This window comes from Alnus glutinosa, chromosome 1 (assembly GCF_958979055.1).
Source record: "Alnus glutinosa chromosome 1, dhAlnGlut1.1, whole genome shotgun sequence".
Taxonomy (NCBI): Eukaryota; Viridiplantae; Streptophyta; class Magnoliopsida; order Fagales; family Betulaceae; genus Alnus; species Alnus glutinosa.
In genome coordinates, this window is record NC_084886.1 from 22,262,320 (window position 1) to 22,270,137 (window position 7,818).

At 36.2% G+C, this 7,818-nt stretch overlaps 1 long non-coding RNA gene across 1 annotated transcript; it reads right to left on the minus strand.

Annotated features, from left to right (window-relative positions):
* Positions 1 to 3,026: 3,026 nt before the first annotated feature.
* Positions 3,027 to 4,000, minus strand: LOC133862843 (uncharacterized). Its single transcript, XR_009899326.1, has 3 exons — positions 3,820 to 4,000; positions 3,266 to 3,497; positions 3,027 to 3,121 (listed from the first exon to the last, which is right to left on the minus strand). It is a non-coding gene; the product is annotated as an uncharacterized LOC133862843 (long non-coding RNA).
* Positions 4,001 to 7,818: the final 3,818 nt, after the last annotated feature.

Here is a 7,818-nt window from a genome sequence, read left to right on the forward strand (position 1 = left end):
GAAAGGGCTACATCAATAACCTACGAAAGATTTAGCCACTCATAGAGATGCTAGAAATCATCTTTGTCGGAGAGAAATCCAATCCAAATCGCTATTGGAAAATCTCCACTTTTTCTCCAAAGACCTAACCTCTAATCTTATTTATTTCTACTCTTTAACGTAAACTAATCTCTATATTCTTTAATCTAGACAAGTCTAGAGTATTTATAGAGAGTACAAGTGAAATCCTTCAAGAATTTGTACATATCAGAACATCTAATCCAATTAGAAATTGTAAAACAACTCCTAAGTGAATTGGGGGTCTTGCTGTCAACTTTGTCACACAACTGCACTCGATCTTAAATGTTGTGAGTACACATGTGAAGTGTCCCACATTGCTAAGATATAAGAAGAGTGAGGGGTTTATATAGCATTGTAGGACCCAAACCCATGAGCTTAAACTTTTGGGTTATGTGGTGTCTCAATAATGATATGTAATGGGCTTACTAAGAAGGACTTCCCCAAGGTATCTCCCCAACAATTGGTATCAGAGCCCAAGTTATTTCCAGGGAAGGAGTGTTCTGAATACGTCTGTCGTTGGGTCCGAACGGTTACCTGAGATGTTTCCCTAGACGCTTGACACTCGTGGAAAATTGAAAAAGACTCACAAGTAAGGGGAAGTTGCATCAATGTGGAAGAGATTCACAAGCGAGGGGGAGATTGTTGTGAGTACAATTGTGAAGTGTCCCACATTGCTAAGATATAAGAAGAGTGAGAGGTTTATATAGCATTGTTGGGCCCAAACCTATGAGCTTAAGCTTTTGGGTTGTGTGGTGTCTCAACAATGCTATGTAATGGGCTCACTAAGAAGGACTTCCCCAAGGTATCTCCCCAACACTAAGCAATACTGAGCTCGAGCCTAGGTTGTGTTTGTGCCTAATAGGCTCTTGTCCTATGCGCGTATGTCTTCTTGCTGCGTTCGAGCTCCTGATGTGCGCTTGAGCCTCATAGTTTGATGCGCTCAAGCCTAGCTAATGTACACTTAAGCGTTTTGCCTTGCAATTTGCAAGATTTGGCTTTTGCTAAATTTTGCCTTAAGTCCAAAAGATTACTTGTGTTTTTCTCTTGGTTCCTGAGAGTGCTATTGATAAGTGATGAATGTTGCACATTCAAGCCTCTTAAAGCGTTATTATTTGTTTAATCTTGTTTTGTTTTCGTGTTTTAGGGTTTTATATGACAGATGCAAGAATTCCAGCATAAATTGGGCTTAAAAAGACACTTTGGAAGCATGCCAACAGCCATGAGTTGGTAGCAGACTTCAAGTGTGAGACCTTCAAATTTTTTAGCTTCAAGCATGAGTTGGTAGCAGATCCGTTCTAGGGTTTCGAATCTAGAAGATGAAAAGTGTGGCTTTAACATCTTCTTCTGGATTATACGATTCAATTTAGTAACGGACTTGCATGTGCTTATTCACTTTTGTTGGGGTTATTCAGTCTTTCATAGGAGAGACAATGGTCAATTGAGGTACTTCATAGCTTAGATAAAGGTATAAACGTCATTCAACTGTTGAAGATATTTTCAAATGTTGGAATTCATAACTGAAGGGTATAAGCGTCGTTTAACAATCCAAACTAAGGACAAAATTGGGAGAGAAAAATTCTAAAAAGCCATGTGAAGCACACATGATGGGTTGACCGTATGATTTAATGAAGTTGACTGACGGAATGAAGGTTTTGGTAAGTAAATGGTAGTTCGATGCGGTCGGATGGTAAGAGTATCAATATATGGGGACATATTGACTGAGGCTAGTCATTCACAGGGGAAAAAGGTAAGTACCTCTTATATTTACTTTTAGAAAAAAATATTGTAGAGGTCCCTCAGTTTAATATTTTAACAAATCACTCTCTATGCTTTTGTTAAGGGCCACATTTTTAGGACCCAAGAAGTGTCAGCCCATATTCAATACCAAACTGAAAGAGGTCTCGATTTAAGAGGTGCCCCAAGATCATCTTAACGAGTCAGCAAAAGAGCCCCATCTAGCTTTTCTCGACAAATAAGAGTCAATGTTGAACCGACATATATTAGTACTAAAGGATTGTTGTTGCACAACCATAAGGCTACTGGATGACCACAATCCCATCAAACCATATCAAAAAAAAGTTTAAGGGATTATTGTTGCACGATTGCAAGGCCACTGGATGACCGCAATCCTGTTGAAAGCTGCCAACAAAAAGCCCATGACCCAGCCAAGGTGTTATCATTGAAGGACTATGATGCTACTAAAATACTATTGCTAGAAGCTCGCAACTAGGGCTGACAAAACGGGTACCTGACACAACCCGTTAAGACCCGTTACCCGTTTAGGCTAGATCCAGATACGACCCGTTTATGTTAACGGGTCGAGGCTCTGGACACGATATGACATGACACGGCTATTTCACGGGTCACCCGACATGACCCGTGAAACCCATTTAGCATAACGGGTCATATCGGGTCGACACGACCCGTTTAGCATATCGGGTCGACATGACCCGTTTAACCCGTTTAGCTCATCCTGACTCTAAAACTATATGCAGTATGCACAAATCAGTCTAAAGACCTCAAATTCCAACATAAGTATCAAGAAAGGCAAAAGAGCAATTTAACTGTGATATATGAAGCAACTACTAGATATGCCAACACCAAGCATTCAAGTCAAATTTTTAGCTCCAGCATTTTAAAGAAAACAAAAAACCAATCACACCTCAAGCAAGAAGAAGAAAACTTGGCTGAGTAAGCAACAAAGATATAACTGTGTTTCATAGCCAGATCCAAATGATTTCTGTAGAGCCAGCTTGGAGCTTTAATATATATGGAAATTTAATTATTATTGTAGAGAAGTTCAGCATTCTCACAAAATGCAGTAGGCAGCACCTCATTAAATCAGCAGTAGTTAATTTTCTGAGAGAAAAATATATATATCAAGAGGTAGCACCACTGTTCTAGAACTTCTAGATAGTGAGCACTGAGCACATGCACATCTCATGATGCATGCCTCGTGGCTCCATGAGCCATCTTGGGTCTTGAAAATTCGCACCATGTCACTTGTCAAGGCACAACCAACAAACCCTGTGTCTTTTGAAGGATCATGCAGGAACCTTATCTACAAAATCCGTTAGATTGAGACGAAGTAGGTCCAAAACAATAAAATTTTGATAACAAAAATAATAGAAATTAAATTAACAAATAATAACATTGGCCAGATTCTGATATAGGAAACAATGCTGCAGAATTTCTACGCTATCACCTCCAAAGGTAAGAGCCCTGTACTGCCAAGATCCAATGTTTGTCTCAGTTCGCCCCCTGGCCAGCTGTACACATGCAGATGCCTCCCATATAAACCATTAGAAACATGTTGAAGGTTGAAACCTTTGGTGAAAGCAGCAGGGGCACCCCATGATGAGCTTATCATTGTCTTGTGTCGTGGTTGGTACCAGAAATCGTAGCCAAACAGTGGACTATGCCCTGGTTTCTCCCACCTGATAGACCTCAAGGGAGCTAAGGTTATATTATGATCAAATCTGCCTTTTTGACATGTTCAATTTACAATGCCAACAATTCAAATATGTTATGAAACTGTCACCATCTACATGAAATCTTTGAAAAACTTTCCAGTGTTATGCATTATCAATCTTGTCTTGCATGTTGACAGATTGTTTACAATAATTAATCTAGGAAATTGAACAACAAAAGAAGCATAGATGAGACACAAGATTTTCCAAAACTAGCATGCTTATAGTAAAAGATTATTTTTACATGTATGTCTCAAGTTAGACAAAAGATTGTCTCAAGTTACTCTACCTTCCTTTCACATCAAATTTGGAATCTAGGAGAAGAAAGCCATTCCCTGTAGCATTTCCATCTTTATCTCCAAGGCATGACACCAATATATCTCCTGAAGCAAGACAATGGGATGTGTGTGGATAAGCTAAACCAGTCTTCTGAATGATATCTTCAGGCTCAACAACTTTATGCAATGATGGAGCCTAAAGTTGGTAATACTTACAAATTTACAATGATCAAAACAGATGTAAAACCAATTGCAAATCCCGCATTTATACGGTGCAAGTAATGATCTAGTATGGTTGATGTAGTTGCCAAAGCACTTAACAACAGGCCCCATGTGTAATGTCCGTCAAAGAACTGCCAAAAAACAGAAATCAAACAACCTACTAGAAACTCAAGTTTGAAACATTAAGGCTGAAGCATTAGCAAAATCAGTGTAGCACCCATTTTAGTTCAGTCAGATCCATGGTTGGGTGAAAAGTAAGAGCATTGATACTTCTACAAGAAGATGAAGCTGTATCCACGGCTACCTTACCCATGACATGATATTTCTTAAATACTTTCAACACCTACTAGAAACTTTCAGGTGAAAGGATCATTGCATAATTTTCTAGTAACAGAGAATGCTTTTGTTTTTTTGATAAGTAGTAATAGAGGATTGAATTTAACTACCTACAAGTTGGCCTGGACAGAATTACCAGTTATGAGATTATTTAAAAATATGAACTAAAGGATCAGAATTGATAACTAAAGTCTAAATATAAAGAAAAAATAACATCATTTTTGGATGATTGTAACACTTCAAAGCATGGGACAACTTAACAATACATTTTAGATTTTACTGTTTTTGGAAAAAAAAAATTGTACAATAAGAAAATTAATTATGTAGAACTTATGTCATAGTAGATCAAGGTTAGAGTTGTAACTTCATTCTACATAAAAAGAATTTGTACTTCATGCCACCCTACATGGCTACATTATATGGAATAAACAATGGTTCTATAGTCTATACTTCTGTTAGATGATGATACTGATGTTGAAATGGCATTTTGCAACTCTTTATTTCAAAATATTCATATCAAGATAAGATAAAATAAAAATCTTAAAAAGTTTACTGATTCATTTGCATGACTCAATCGTACATTGTGCCGACATAGAAGGTGCAGGTACTTCCAATTGAAATATCTTCATTACCATAAACTAAATATAACAGAAAAATGAGAAAACAAAACAAAACCAATGCAAAAGTGAAAAAGGTTGGAGAGGAGGTGACTAAAATATTGATTCCAGGGAGGATAAGTTGCAATAAATTCACTCATGAGATCGGAAGGGTAGAGAGGACCAAAAACATGCTGCTAAAGCCATGCAAGTCGCAAACATTTGACTTACATGTTTTACCACTTCTTTTCTATGCACTTTAGAGCCATTTAATTGCACAGACAGAAAAAACAAAACTTGACATTCTATTGCACTCTCTGCTGATGATATCTCCACAATTAGATGGGGCATAGTTAGAAAATAATAAATATATCAATATATATATATATATATAAAATAATAGAAAGAAACTAGAAGAAGGGGGGTGGGGGTCACAAGTTCAAGATATTGATAGAATCTAAGTTAATCTCTTGCCATGTACTTGAGAGCTAAGACAGCATATTGAATAATGTTTCTGTGTAGCCCGTCAATATTCCCACATATATAATTAGAGATGAACCTTGACCTGAAATATACATTACAGGTCAGAATAGAAGAGAAGAAAACCTATAAAAGATCAGACAATTGATTGAATATTAAAATTTCTTGATTATATGTACCTGATTGCAGGCAGCCATCTCAACTGTCTACTTATTTATTTATTATTCTTTTGGAATGAATACACTCAACCTCTTTTGGAATGGAAGGAAAACAAAAAACAAAAAAAAATTATTATGTCAACTTTATAAGGAATAGACTCAACCAGAGAGGTGTAACGTACTAAATCACCCAGAACTAGCAATTCCAGCATCTTTGGTTGACTATACAAACACTTCTAATGATGAAAGAAGTAAACTTTCTAGCAATTAAGTGATGCTGACAACCTTAGCAAAAAGGGAAATACAAAAATGAAATATTCTGAGAGTTTGAAGGGATCACTAAGCAAGTGATTCTGCAATGAATTCAATATTGGAGAGGATGAAGCACACATCAACTTTGACCCCATTGAAGCAAAGAACTATCAATAATTTCTAAAGTAGCATTAACATTTAACAATTAATCTTTTGGCAATAGAGAACTTCTACGATAGTTCGAAATTTGGAGGTTAGAAAGAGTTCTGATAAGTAATAACATAGAGCCCTTTCTTTGGCAGAAAATTCTCAAATACAAAAAACCACATCATAATTGTCCACTCTTGAGTCTTGATCCCTTGAATGAATATGCTCATTGTCCATCAGATTGGGTCCAACGCAAGTTAGTTTGTCATGTCCATCTTTGTCATTCAACTCCAATACCTAAAGGAAAAAAACAAAATAATTACATTGGGATGTGAAAAAGTTTGGCCATTCTACCTCAAATGCTAAAACACAAACAATAACATAAGAACAAAATAAAGAACATGGGATCTCACAAGAACTGCTACTATCCAATGTCAACACATCCTCTTCTTCGTTATCCACACTCATTGAAGTTTGTTCTATATCAAAAGATAAAAGAAATTAATGTCATTAAACTAAGATAAAAAAAAATACAAGTAAATGAAGAAATTAAATATGCAAATAACTAACATTACCTTGCTCTCCATATAACCAATCTCTAGTACAAACTAATGCCTCAACAATATCAGGCTTGAGTGAACTCCTATACTGATCAATCACACGTCCACCAATACTAAAAATGGATTCTGAAGCAACAGTAGAAATAGGAATACTCAAAACATCACGAGCCATGGCAACTACTTCAGGATAACGAAATTCATTTCCTTTCCAAAATGAAAGGATGTCAAATGTCGTATTCTTATCCAAATGCTTGGGTTCATCCAAATAAAGTTCCAATTGAGTCTTTTGTGCATCAGGATCGACTCCATCAAATGTTAGAAAATCCTACATAAAAAGAGATAATATAAACATAAAATTAATAAGTGATTATGAGTATATATAAACTAAGTTACTACTTATTAACAAGCTAAGAAAGTAAGAAACTTATGATATTATTTACCTTTTCCCAATCTGAGCCTTCTTGAGGTTGAACAACTGTGGAGCTTGAAGTTGCAGGAGCACTAGCCGCACTATACTCCATAAAAAGTTTGGTTAATGTTTTGGTCACATTCTCATACTCTTGAGATTCAGCTCCATAAATCTTAGTATAGTAGTACTTTATAAGGCGCAGCTTGTAACGAAGATCTAAAACAACTGCAATGGCCAACACTAAACTGAATTCTGACCAATATTTCTCAAATTTAGAGATCATTTGACCTGCCATTAATCTCTTATATCCATCTTCACTCACAAGCTATTGCTTCAAATTCACATAAATCAATGCTACCACGGGAAAATATAGATTGGCTGTGGGATATTTGGTACCAGAAAAAGCACATGTAGCACGATAAAAGCATCTCAAGAAACTACTAATATCAATCACTTTTTCCCACTCAAGTGCATTAGGACAAAACATATAATTTTTGTCAATCATCTCCAAATAAGCAAAAGCACGCCTATAATGAATTGCACTCTCAAGCATAAGATATGTCGAATTCTATCTAGTTGGCACATCTTGTTTTAATCCCTTGTTACTATCCAATGTCATTTGATTGACAGCTTGAAGAAAACTTTGTTTTTTCATTTGTGATCCTCTAAAATACTTAACACTATCTCGAATCTTTTGGATAGCACCAGTAATCTCTTTCAATCCATCTTGCACAATCAAGTTAAGAATATGGGCACAACAACGCATATGAAACAACTCACCATCACAAGGAAGGGCTTTCTTCATGTTTTATTTGGTTTTGAGATTCACAACACACAAATCATTCGCAAA